Source organism: Mustela putorius, unplaced genomic scaffold (genome assembly GCF_011764305.1).
Source record: "Mustela putorius furo isolate JIRA1106 unplaced genomic scaffold, ASM1176430v1.1 tig00003974_pilon_pilon_pilon, whole genome shotgun sequence".
Classification (NCBI taxonomy): Eukaryota; Metazoa; Chordata; class Mammalia; order Carnivora; family Mustelidae; genus Mustela; species Mustela putorius.
In genome coordinates this window covers 11,540,409-11,553,996 of record NW_025422117.1, presented here as the reverse complement: position 1 = coordinate 11,553,996, position 13,588 = coordinate 11,540,409, and the positions used below count along the sequence as shown (strand labels likewise).

At 34.4% G+C, this 13,588-nt stretch overlaps 1 pseudogene; it reads right to left on the bottom strand.

Moving 5' to 3' along the window:
- Window positions 1-297: 297 nt before the first annotated feature.
- The window catches only part of LOC101682782, a 39,181-nt pseudogene continuing 25,890 nt past the window's right edge, over window positions 298-13,588 (bottom strand).

The following is a 13,588-nucleotide window of genomic DNA, read 5'->3' as shown; positions in this document are numbered from 1 at the left end:
TACTACAATAAAAAATATAATATTTAATAAGATACATTTTAGTGATTTGTATTTTTCTGTATTACCTTGTTGGGTAATTGCCTTATGTGCAAGATACATTACCAGATGTAAATTAACATTTTAAAATATTTTTAGTGAAATGCTTGCTTTTTGGGAAAATAGAATAAAGATAGTTCTTTTTTCATGAAAATAATATTTTATTATTATTTTGCTATATATATTAGTGAATATACTAAACTGCATTTTCTCAAATGGCCAGTGAGACACAAGATAACGTCTTTTCAATTCCTGAAAACCTCAATAACATGTATCTTTTGGAGAATCTAGTTTCTTATGATATCTATGATACTGTCCATAGGGATATCAATGGTCCTTTTTGCTAAGTCGTTCTATCATGGGTCCTTGCTCAACATGTTCATTTTTTTTTCTTCTAATCTGGTTTGGAGCACTGATCAAGTGTTTCTTCATTATTATGCACCACATCTAGCCAAGGGATAGGTTTTGTATGTTTATATATAATATCCACAGGATGGTACCCTACTATCCTCTTGCCATCAGATATCAAAGCAAGCTCTATTTTGCAATTATAGTTATCTGGAAGAGAAGAATATGTAGATTTAAAACAAAGATAATATAAATCTCTGTCTTGAATTTGAAGTAAATGTTTCCAAGTAGTTCTGTTTGAGATACCAAACATTTTACTGCTGCTAATGCTATAGCGAAAGACAATGTTTATCAAACAGTGTGAAAGAATATGATGCAAAGAGAACTTCTTTAAAAATTTGTGTCTAACAGTTTTGGAGTGGAGTCTTTTGGGTTTTCCACCCCCATGCACCCGAATGTTTATAGCAGCAATGTCCACAATAGCCAAACTATGGAAAGAACCTAGATGTCCATCAACAGATGAATGGATCAAGAAGATGTGGTATATATACACAATGGAATACTATGCAGCCATCAAAAGAAATGAAATCTTGCCATTTGCAACAACATGGATGGAACTAGAGCGTATCATGCTTAGCGAAATAAGTCAAGCAGAGAAAGACAACTATCATATGATCTCCCTGATATGAGGAAGTGGTGATGCAACATGGAGGCTTAAGTGGGTAGAAGAAGAATAAATGAAACAAGATGGGATTGGGAGGGAGACAAACCATAAGTGACTCTTAATCTCACAAAACAAACTGAGGGTTGCCGGGGGGAGGGGGTTTGGGAGAAGGGGGTGGGATTATGGACATTGGGGAGGGTATGTGATTTGGTGAGTGCTGTGAAGTGTGTAAACCTGGTGATTCACAGACCTGTACCCCTGGGGATAAAAATATATGTTTATAAAAAATAAAAAATTTAAAATAAAAAAAAAAAATTTGTGTCTAAGCATATCTTTGTTCATCCCTTAACAGCTACTTACTGTGAGCCTGCCATCTTACTTCTATCAAGACGGGTATTTCTTGATGATGAATAATATGGTTTGGGCAACACTAAAGAAGCAAAACACTTCACTTAACTAAGTCAAAGCTAAAGTAAGGCATAATTTTTATCCATTTAGTGTTTGGAGTTTTGAAAAGAGAATGTAATTATTAAGAATTTATGCAAATGATTTGTATCTGAAATATTTGTGAAAATACGGAAGAAAAGTTTTTTGGGATATTAAGCTAAGCATTATCAGTAGTTATAGCTGTTATTTTTAATAGCTTAACCATAATGAGACTTCTACTAATCAAAATATTCCATCTTGTATTTTGCATATTCCATTCAGAATTCTTTTGAAAGGATCCATGGAAACATTTCTCTGACCATTTAATGCATATTTTTCTAATAATTTATGAAATAAAAGAATTTCCATATATTAATATGGTAATTTGAACAGCTTTGGTAGCTGAAAAGGTAACTCAGGAAATAGAAACTGCAAAAGATAATATTGAATCAGAGAACTGAAATAATTTTCTTCTTATTTCTGCTCTTTTTTTCATAATTAACATAATTTTATAATATAATATAAATATTTGATCAACCTCATTTCTCCATATGCCTAAGAGTTTTCTCTATTCTAAGTAATAGTGTTTAAGCCCTATATATAATCTTGGACTATCTTCTAGCCCCAGTGAAGGTTTCAAATATTCTCTTATTTGTGAATAAACCCAACCAAAATCTTGACTGCAAACTCTGATCCACACTGCTAGAATTACCCAGATAAGCAGTTCCTCAATTGCTAACCCAGGGAAAATAAAAAGATAAATAAGTAATGCTGTTGTTTCAAGTTGCTAAATTGAGAGATAATTGTTATATTGCAATAGATAACTAAGGTACTCCAAGATTATATGCCTTTGGCATGTTATTTTCCAGCCACTTACGGCCATTCAAGCTAATTCTAGTCTAGTATATATCTTCAGTTATATAACACATTTAAAGTTTTATTTAATCCAATGCAGATTAAATTTTGGCTCAAGAAATTGAGCTCCCTCTTCCATCTTCTGACACTAGTTCTTCTAGACACACATCTTTTTTTATTATAAGGCTTACGAGAATACAGCTTCCTTCTCATTTGTGGTTACTGCTTTCCTTGCTGATATTGGCTAGCTGAAGATATTTTCTGAGTAATAATCATCTCAGTGTTGTCCTTCTTATGGAATGCGTATGTATATTGGTTCACAGTGGGTACCTGCAAGGCTACCCTGCTGCTCAGTTTGCTGATGTGGAAGACTCAGTGTTGACCCAGCCTCTTCTACCTCTCCTGCTTTCCAACCTCAGCTTCCACCACCAGTGTCCTTATTCTTGGCCCCTTTTTGCTATGAATTCTCACCTGTTGAGAAGATTCTTTATTTAAAGTATTATAATACTACTCAACTACATCTACTCCCCACAGTGTTCATTTGATCCGCCACAAAATCATACACTTTCACTCACAATATGTGATATGAGTGGTGGCAACTCCGGGGTCAATTTCTCTCATGATCTTCTCTCTGCAATTTCATTTTTTTTTTCCTTCTCTGAAGTGAACAAGAGCAACTTTAACATCTTTTATCCACACTGACATAAAACAGGAAAATAAATGTTTGCTTATGATTCTTAAGGGCACCCCTAGTTTTCCCAAATAATTTTCCTAGAAAATCCCTTCTATTTGTTGTCAGGAAGACAACAATGAAACACTCTCCTTACTGCTATATTGGGGGAGAGAATAACCTTTTAGAAAATGTAATACCCCTAAAATATTGATGAGAATGTCTCCTCTGTCCTCCCCTTCTGAAATGGGTGGGGAATTATGTTCCTAAAAAAAAATATGATCCTAGTGTGTGTGAAGTAATATCTCATTGTCATTTTGATTTTCATTTACTTAATGACTGATAAGATTGAGCATTTTTTCATATACTTGATCAACATTTGTACACCTTCTTTGGAGAAATGTCCATTCAACACATTTGCTCATTTCTAAATTGGTTTAATGAACATTTTTGTTGTTATGTTGTCAGAGTTTGTTGCACATTCTGGACACTACATTTCTCTCAGATATATGATTTTCAATATTCTCTTTCATTTTACAGGTTTTTAATTTCTTAGCTAAAGTCCTTGATGCACAAGTCTTTCATAGTGATGAATCCCACTTTTTCTGTTTTTTTTTTTTCTTTTTTTGCCTGAGTTTTGGATATCACATATAAAAATTTCATTGCCAAATACAAGGTCATGAAGATTTGCTCCTATGTTTCCTCTAAGAAGTTTAGGACTTCTGGTATAACTTTGAGTAGTAGAGGTGAAATAACATTCTTTTTTTCTAAACTTTGTAAGATATCTTTCAGTCTTTAGCCATTGAATCTGGTGTTAGCTGTAGGTTTTCCATAAAATAATGTCATCACCATTATCTTGACCATAAAATTGCATAATTCATGGACTTAATCTGTAGTTATAGTAAAGGGCAGAGGCAGGGACTAGGCTAGGGGACTCTGCTTAGCAATGGGTTGATCTCAGGAATGTCAAACACAATGTGTGACAAATTCATGTTCAATATGGATAACTGGAATACACTAAGGGATTCTATGTAATCATCTTGGAGATAAAACGTAAAAGAATAGATGTGTCTAAAGAGTCCTGATGTCACAGATTATGGCCATTGCCTTTACAATGTGGCTTTTTAAATTTGTGGTCATGTCATAGACGCCTCAATAAATACAGTCTATCCCTTACTTGTGAGTTCCATATTTGTGTATTTGCCTACTTACTATAATATTTATTTGTAACCCCAAAATCAGTAATCATTGTAGTTTGGCAGTCATTTTCAGACATGCACAAAACATGAACAGTTTGTATCACTTGATGTAGATGTAGATGTTCCCAGTTTCTTCAGCTCTCACAGAGATGGCATCTGTTAGCAGGGTGGTATTAAACAAGTCACTTATTTCGGAACCCCATTTTTCTTTTCTTAAAATGAAGAAAATGGTCTCTGTGATGATGCATTGTTTTATGACTTAAGATTATAATGTTTGAGATGTGTATATATATGTATATATGTACGTATATCCCAGAAACAATAGTTCGATATTCCCCAATTCACTGTTCATGGCGATTTTATAGAACCAAACTACCACAAATAACAAAAATCAATTGTCTTTGTTTAAGCATACTTAGTAAATGAATGGCTACTATACCTTTGGTTGGTATCCCTTTCAAAAAGGTTCTAATACTTAGGGCACTTGGGTCTCTCAGTCAGTTAAGCATCTGATTCCTGATCTCATCTTAGGTTCATGAGTTCAAGCCCAGCATTGGGCTCCTTGCTTGGTGTAGAATCTACTTAACTCAAAAAAAAAAAAAAAAAATCTGAAACTCAGTAAAATTTAAAGAAACTGTTAATATAAATGGGTTAAAATGCTATATTTAGGGTAGAAAACAAATGATGTATGCACACAAGAAAATTAGAGAAAATAAAATATAAATTCTAGCTTTGGTGAATAATGGATATATATATTACCTTGATTATAGTGATAATTGTATAGTTTTATATGTATGTCAAAAATGTAAACTTATACATTATAAATTATAGTTCAATAGCTCTGTTGATTAAAAGTAATCACAAGGTGAAGAGAAAAGCAGAAGAATAAGTAGCAAGATTGGGAACACCCTGGAAGCAAGATGGAATTAATTTCAAGTAACTGGTTGACAATAGAATTCAAAACCAAGACTATTTATAATGATATGGTATACTACTTTGTCTCATGTTTACGTAAAGACCTTCTACTTCACCTCCCAAGATGGAGCAATGCCCTAGGAATATTTTTTTGGCAACACTAACGACTGTGCTCATTCATAGACTCTTCACAGAATTGAAGTGACAGATCTGATTGATAAAAATATGATAGAAACTTGTCAACATTTCTACAATGAGTGTGCTCTTGAAAGACAATTGCACAACACTCTTCTTCTTAACCATCAGTGAGTTCTTAACTCACATCAGTGAGTTCTTAACCATCAGTGAGTTCTTCTTAACTCACATCAGTGAGTTCTTAACCATCAGTGAGTTCTTCTTAACTTACATAAGTGAGTTCTCCTACCAGCTTGATCATTAACAATCCTTGTTGATGATGATGAAAATAAAGTGGCTTTCCTATTCATTTTCTTCCATCAGATAGTGAGATAACTTCAACAGGCTCTCCTCTTCCTCTTCCATTTCTATTTCTTTTCAAATATGCATGGCTAGGAAGTAAATGTCATTACGATTTCAACCCTAGTTTTTTGGTAAAAACATAGAAGACTATACTGTTTGCTCCAATTTAGAATTCAGTAGGGGTAAAGAGATGACAAATTGTACAACAAACGTCACACTGAACCTCCATGAACTGTGAATGTACAATGTTTCCTCCACCATAAATGTAAATGGCAACCGGGGTAACTGGAAAACAGAGATCACTTAAACCAAAATAATACCTTGTTTTGTTTTGTTTTTTTAAACACAGAATTTATTTTTTAATGACCCAGTGTAGTCTGGTTTCCTATTTATCCTTCTAGTCTGTCCTTGCTGACATAGCTCTAGCTCTGTTTAAAAATTTCATCATTAATGACCATGTGTTCAGGGAATGACACCTCTATAGCTTAAAGGACACAAAATAATTTTTTTCAGCACAACAGTGATTATCTTATTCCCTTGCTATTTTTTTGTTTGTTCCAGCAGAAGTGGCCCAATTCTGGTTAATGAGAACTGAAAGGAAGTCTTCTGGGAAGTCACTAAGAAATTTCTTATTTCCTTGCTAATAAAAAATGCTACACACTAGAAATATTTCTCTTCTCTCCTTTTGGGGGGATATTTTCATATGTTTACTGTTTATGCATAGAATAGACATGCCAAAACACTAAAGACATAATCTATCAACATACTGAGAATTGCACAGCAAAATAATGAAGAAATGAGTTCCAGAGATGTTGCTTCTCTTAATTATCCCACCTTGGACTGACCCTATTTCTATACAACTTTCATTTGAGATAATGACCATTTTTGAGGCAGGAGGAGTAACCTACTTTTTAGTTGGTTTTAATTAATTTTTAATCTTTACAATTATAACTGACATAACTATGGGTGACTGAATGAGTCTACTGACATGGTGGTGTTTAAGTATCTGCAGCTAAATAATCGGTATCATCATCTATCTGAGAAGCATTTGATTTGTATCCAGGCATATATGCCCATTGACAAGAAATATAAAATGGTATCAAATGAAATTGAGCAATGTATAACTGAATTAGCATATAAAACATGCAGACTCATATGCCCCCCCCAAAAAAAACCCCAGAGAAATAGAACATTTAAGTAAAGTTTTAGTACTTCTTCAATCATAAATGATATCTAAGGCCTTTGGATGATAATTCATAAACTAGTATCTTTAAGAATTATCCAAACCTATGAAGTGGAATATGGAAAACAATAATTTGAACCCGTTTTTGGAAAAACTTTAACTTGAAGAATTACATGAATTACTGAGGGAAAAAATGGGGTCTGATGAACTAATTGTTGTAGATATTGAGTAACCATATTTTATAAATCAAAGTAAAAATACATTCATTAGTTTATTCATTTAAACTTTAGATGGTATATCCTCAGTGTCTAATTCATCCTCTTTGCCAGGCCATTAAAAAAAATAACACAGTGAGAGAACAAATTTTATTTTATACATATTTTTTTTTCAATTGAAATTTAAGAGGGCCTGACAATTTTTGTTTGTGCTGTGGGCACAGTAAAATCTCAAAGCTGAATATATAATTGAAGTCCTCAAATTTACAAACTAATAAGGAACATGGAGAAAAGATAGGGAAGAAAGACATATTTCTGCCTCAGGGAACTTAATTTTTAAATTATTTTTCTGGATACATTTGACTTAGGAATTGAATGTATAATCCTTTCCTCAACATGTTCTAATCTTGTTTCTTTTTAAAGATCCCTGGATTTCATTCAAATGAATATTTGTTTCTATTAAAAAGATAAATTTTTTCTTCTCCTTTTTATATGTTTGGCTATATAAGACATAAAATTAATATTATTTGTAACTCAGATTACAAACTTTCTATGCAGGATCATTTTGACATTAAAAACATTTCACACATTGTATAATTTATTCTTCAGTGATATTTCTTAATTAGTTAATTGCCTTGTTTGACTTCTAATCTTAATCTGTGTGACTTTTGAATCTGATTCATAAATATTTTATTAAATTCATTAACATTTAGGTCATTAGCAATAATGCCTCTTGATTAATTTTCTCTTTTCAAATAGGATTTTTTTGTAATCTTTTTCAGTTCATATAAGGAAATGGATGAACTTCTAGTTTACATACCTTTTAGTTACTCAGTTTTATATGATAAGCTGATTTCAACCACTCCACCCTTTTCTGCCTACCACTTCAAATCTTTTCCTGCTCATTTTCCCAAAAAGATTTTTTAACTAGATGGTAATGTCCAGTTCACTGATGTCACCACACCTAAACTTTTTCTCCTTCTCAGTTTCTTTTTTCTCCAAATTAGATTACATACTTTGGCAATAACACTACTCTATAATCACTGTAAAAAAAGTACACCCCTAACTTATTTCTTGTTTTTGTTTTTTTGTTTTTAAAGATTTATATATTTATTTGAGAAAGAGAGAGCATGAGTGGGAGGAACAGAGGGAGAAGGAGAGAGAATCAGACTCCTCACTTAGTGTGGAGCCCAATAGGACACTCGATCTCACAACCCTGAGATCACAATCTGAGCCAAAAAAGAAGAGTCCAGTGCTTAACCAGCTGCACCACACAAGAACCCCTCTATCTTATTTCTATCATATACACCTGAGGAAAAAACTCCCCAAACGTTATAGTTCGTGATGATAAAAAGACAACTACAAACAGAGCAAAACAAAACTAATTCATGTTTTCACCTAAATATTCAATATTGCTGGATGAAAATCACCCAAGATTAATTTTACATTACCATAAAATTATGACCTCAAGCCTCAAATGTGCATTTAACACTCCCCAGCAGTTCCGTTTTACTTCCCTTGTGAATCAGGGCACCATGCCAGAATTTACTACTGCACAGCTCCATGTGTTCCCATTTTCTCTCAGTTCTCTAAATGGATGAATAACTCCTTTTTATTCCTGTTTTTATCAAAGTACAAGCTGTTCTTCCTGTGCTCTGGGAATCAGGTCCTGTTTGATCTTCTCAAGGATTAATTCCTAAAAGTATCACTTTGATATCCTGTTTATAACAACTCTCCTAAACTACTATAAAATTCATATTCAGATATAAATCCCTCATCTCCCATATATAAAAACAACCTCCTTGTCCCATCCCTCCATCACAGCTACCACCTAATTCTTCTGCTGCTTTTCACAGAAAATCTGACCAAAAAAACTTTTCTGGATTTTTATCTTCCCCTCTATCACCTCCTGATTATCTTGTCTGCTTTCTGTTATCCTCAACTAAAACTGATCTTTTCAAAATTCTTAATGAGTATTAACTTTTTCATAAGTTAATTGAAAGTTCCATTCTTTTTTTTTTTAAGATTTTATTTATTTATTTGACAGAGAGAGATCACAAATAGGCAGAGAGGCAGGCAGAGAGAGAGAGGAGGAAGCAGGCTCCCCACTGAGCAGAGAGCCCGATGCGGGACTAGGTCCCAGGACCCTGAGATCATGACCTGAGCTGAAGGCAGTGGCTTAACCCACTGAGCCACCCAGGCGCCCTGAATCAAGTTCCATTCTTAGAACACTTTTGTTTTGACATTCCTGACCCCATACTCTCCTGGTTTAGTTTATTTCTAATTTGGCTCTAAATTTGCCCAATTATTTGTCTCTTTTTTTAATTCCATCTCTGTTTTTCTGCTTTCCATCTCTCTTCTGCTTTCTGCTCTAGCTGTACTTTCTCTTTTTGTGATAGCAAGATAACATGTGAACCCAGAAGTTTAACAAACATCTGGATAAACAACACACGTGTGAACGTGCACGCGCACACACACACACACACACACACACACACATCTTTCCCAAGATCCAATTTCACCTAATGGACTTTCTACAGGACATCTACAGTTGTATGTCACATGTTTTTGTCAATAAGTTTTGTCAGTAACTATTATTTTATATTAGAAAGTTTGATGATTCTATTATCTGAAAACAAAAGTGATACCTCATTGAAAGTGAATGGCTCAGAAAGGCATTCCTTCCTCTGTATTTTTTTTTTTTTTTAAGATTTATTTATTTGAGGGGCACCTGGGTGGCTCAGTGGGTTAAAGCCTCTAACTTCGGCTCAGGTCATGATCCCAGGGTCCTGGGATCAAGGCCCGCGTCGGGCTCTCTGCTCCACAGGGAGCCTGCTTCCTCCCCTCTCTCTCTCTGCCTACTTGTGATCTCTCTCTGTCAAATACATAAAATCTTTAAAAAAAATTATTTATTTGAGAGAGAGAGCATGAGCAGAGATGAGTGGTAGAAGAGGGGGAGAAGCAGACTCAGTGCTGAGTGGGGAACCCAGTGCAAGACTCAGTCCCAGGATCTTGAGATCTTTACCTGAGCGGAAAGCAGATGCGTAATGGACTGAGCCACCCAAGTGCCCCTTCTTCTATTTTCTGTTTCCTGCTGCTAGTAATTTGTTTTATTGTGAGTATAATCATAATCCCATTGTTTATTATAAAAAGACTACATTCTCTTCTCCAGGCACACCCACACCTCTTATCTGTAGGCATTTGTGCCTGTAATTTTTGTTTAGCCTAAAAAGCTGCTTCATAAGCACTCACAGCCTACATGTTGCAGCTGAAATATCTGTACTAAGGAAAATCTTCCACTAAAGTTATTATTTCTTCAGCCTGTTTACTTCCTACATAGAATACATAGTATTTAATGTTATCTGTATTTAAATTTTTCATTTTAAATGGTTATTTGACTCTTTCCATCCTTAGAACATACACTCGATGGCCATATTTCCTAGGAGCCAGATTTATAAACTAGAAAAGAGATAATCCTCACATCATTTTATTTCTTTATGAAACTATCATTTTTATTTTATGTACTCCTTTACCTCCTGTATCTTTTAGCTAAGCTGCTCTGCCCTTGCCCTGAACTTTTGATAACTCTCTTTAAAGACCAAATGGAATTTCCACATACATTTCCACAGGCACTCTGCAATGAGAATTTTCAGACCACTACTCATTATTAAATTACTAGAAACTTGAAATATGGTTTCTTCCCACTGCCCTGTCACAGAATATGAAGAGCAGAATACCATGCACCAGTTAACAATCACGAGTGTGGAACACTGTGTACCAGTTATCAGTCCCAGGGAAGGGAACGCTTCTACCCACTTCATCATAGTATCAGAATAATATCGGAATACTCAAAGAAGATACACCACAGTCAAGCACAGGTGAGAGTAACACTTCACTTACACAGAGAGGAGGCGCAGCGATATTGATTTCAGCAATGTGTGCTGGTCCTCTATGACCAGTGGGTCTCTCCTGGAGGCTGAAGGCAAGCAATTTGCCTGATGCACCCTCTTGTGCAGTGGTGGAAGGAACCAACAGCAGAGTTAACAAGATGCGATAAAATGAACACACTTTAAGCAGAAACAAAAGAACATTCGTTGAGCCCAGGAAAGGGAAAGATATTCCCATAAAAGACAACAAGCTTGGCACAGGGTGTTGGAGCTCTTCATTTCTTGGTAAGTATGAGTTCTAGGCCTGAGACCCATTCTTAATGGCGGGTAGAGGCTGAAAGACGGTGCCCCTGAGATTGCCTTTCCCAGAAGAATGGAATTAACATTTTACCCAGAAGTCATACTTGATTTTTTTCTTCCTCTTCCTTCTGACCCAATTAGGCGTCCTCCTTGCTATTTTAAAATCACACTGTTGCCATTTTTTCCTTCCTATTATGATTTCAATAGCTAAGTATAAGTTATTCACTGGCATTGAACTGCACTATTGTAATAGCCTTATAATTGGTTAATTGTACCCCCCCACTACTCTATAAATCATACACCTTTTAATCAGAATGATCTTTATGAAATAAAACTTTTATAATTGTCTTATCTAGTTTGCAGTTTACTCGTGAAATTTAAAACAAAACAAAATGTGCTCAGTCACTGCTCAGAGTCAACCAAACCAACTGAGATCCACTTGATTCCCTTCTACCCAACACTGGAAATTGTTACTCAGTTTATCTGGTTTAGCACCAAAGAATCTGTAATTCTAAATATTATTCCAGGTGATTCTGACAATCTCATAATTTGGGAAACAGCTATTTTAGACAAGATGAGTTCCCAAAACCCTTTTTGATTCTTCTACTTACAATACATTTTTTACATAAATATACATATTTTTCAAAATAGCTCAAATCTTACCTTATTCAAATGCTTTTAAAATAAAACCTTCAGGGGCACCTGGGTGGCTCAGTGGGTTAAAGCCTCTGCCTTCGGCTCAGGTCATGATCTCAGGGTTCTGGGATGGAGCCCAGCATCTGGCTGTCTGCTCAGCAGGGAGCCTGCTTCCTTCCTCCCCCTCCCCCCCGCCCCGCCTACCCCTCTGCCTACTTGAGATCTCTGTCAAATAAATAAATAAAATTTTTAATAAATAAATAAATAAATAAAATAAAACCTTCACTTAAAAAATCAATCTCTTAGCTTTTTGTCTTTCCATTGTATGTTATTTCTTTTTTTTTTTTTTTTTTTTAAAGATTTTATTTATTTATTTGACAGAGAGAGATCACAAGTAGGCAGAGAGGCAGGCAGAGAGAGAGAGAGAGAGGAGGAAGCAGGCTCCCTGCTGAGCAGAGAGCCTGATGTGGGACTCGATCCCAGGACTCTGAGATCATGACCTGAGCCGAAGGCAGCGGCTTAACCCACTGAGCCACCCAGGCGCCCTTGTATGTTATTTCTAATTACATTTTAGATCTTATTAATTTGTCAAATAACAGACTTATGATTTATAGATATACTTCTACGTAACTAATCATCTACATGGTAAGGGCATGTTCTCACTGTCATCAAAGAAAGCATATCTTTTTATTTCTGCTGATATTTTTCATTATAATTTGTTTTGCTTTATACTTTTTTTTAATAATCAACTTGGATTTTTATTCAGTTATTTAAAAAATACATATGATTTTGTCACGAAGTTTATAAAATGAGGGTAAGACACTTAAGCATGGTCTCTCTAGTGCGAAATCCAGTTTTGTTGTAACCCTTATACTTAATATTAGATTAATACTCATTAGCTATGTAACATGAACATTTTGTTTACCTTGATATGGTTTTCTATTTGTGCCTCATTTGCAATGTGCAAAAAATATAATAAGATTCAGGAATATCATTCAGATTTGATTCTGTGGAATGATCACACAGTTTTCATTGTGTTAATACTTCAATTCATTATATAATTTAACAACTGAAGAGTAAGTGCTATCAATTTGCATTTGAGTACTTGAAGTAGATAGTCTAGATAATTTCCTAGTCTATAATTTCCTAGTCTGTTTCTCTAGGAGACCCAGGAATTTTATTGTTTCAAATGAGACAAAACAAAAAAGTCTAATATCACTGTAAAGTGAATTCTTTTTTATATTATATATTTTTACAAAATGAGACCATTAACTTTGGTGGTAGTTATGTAATTCAGAATATTAACAGGATATCTAAGTCAAAAAATTCTTGCACTGAAATAATTGCTTATTTCATAGAAAGTAAACATTATTTTCTGTATTCAACCACTGGTGGTTATTAACTAAAGCTATGCTATATTAGTAAAATGAAATTATATTCTAAGTACTCAGATATTTATGGGCATTGGGTAGAAAGTTAATTGAAATATTCCAGGAAGCAAATTCAATGTAAATTAAGATAGATTTGATTATCTGAAAAACCACATTTTGTTTTATAAGCCAGATAAGAGCTAAATATCTATTGTGTGCTCTCCATGTGCCAGATACTAATCTGCTAGAGTCTTATAACCAAAGCATCCAGTTTTCTTGCTTATCAGATGAGCTCCAAAGAACAATTATTATATTATTTACTTAGAGTTGTTATTTTACATTTCTTAGTTAATTTTTATTTCACTACTAGGGATGGTATGCAGGAAGAGGGGAGGAGATGTTAATAT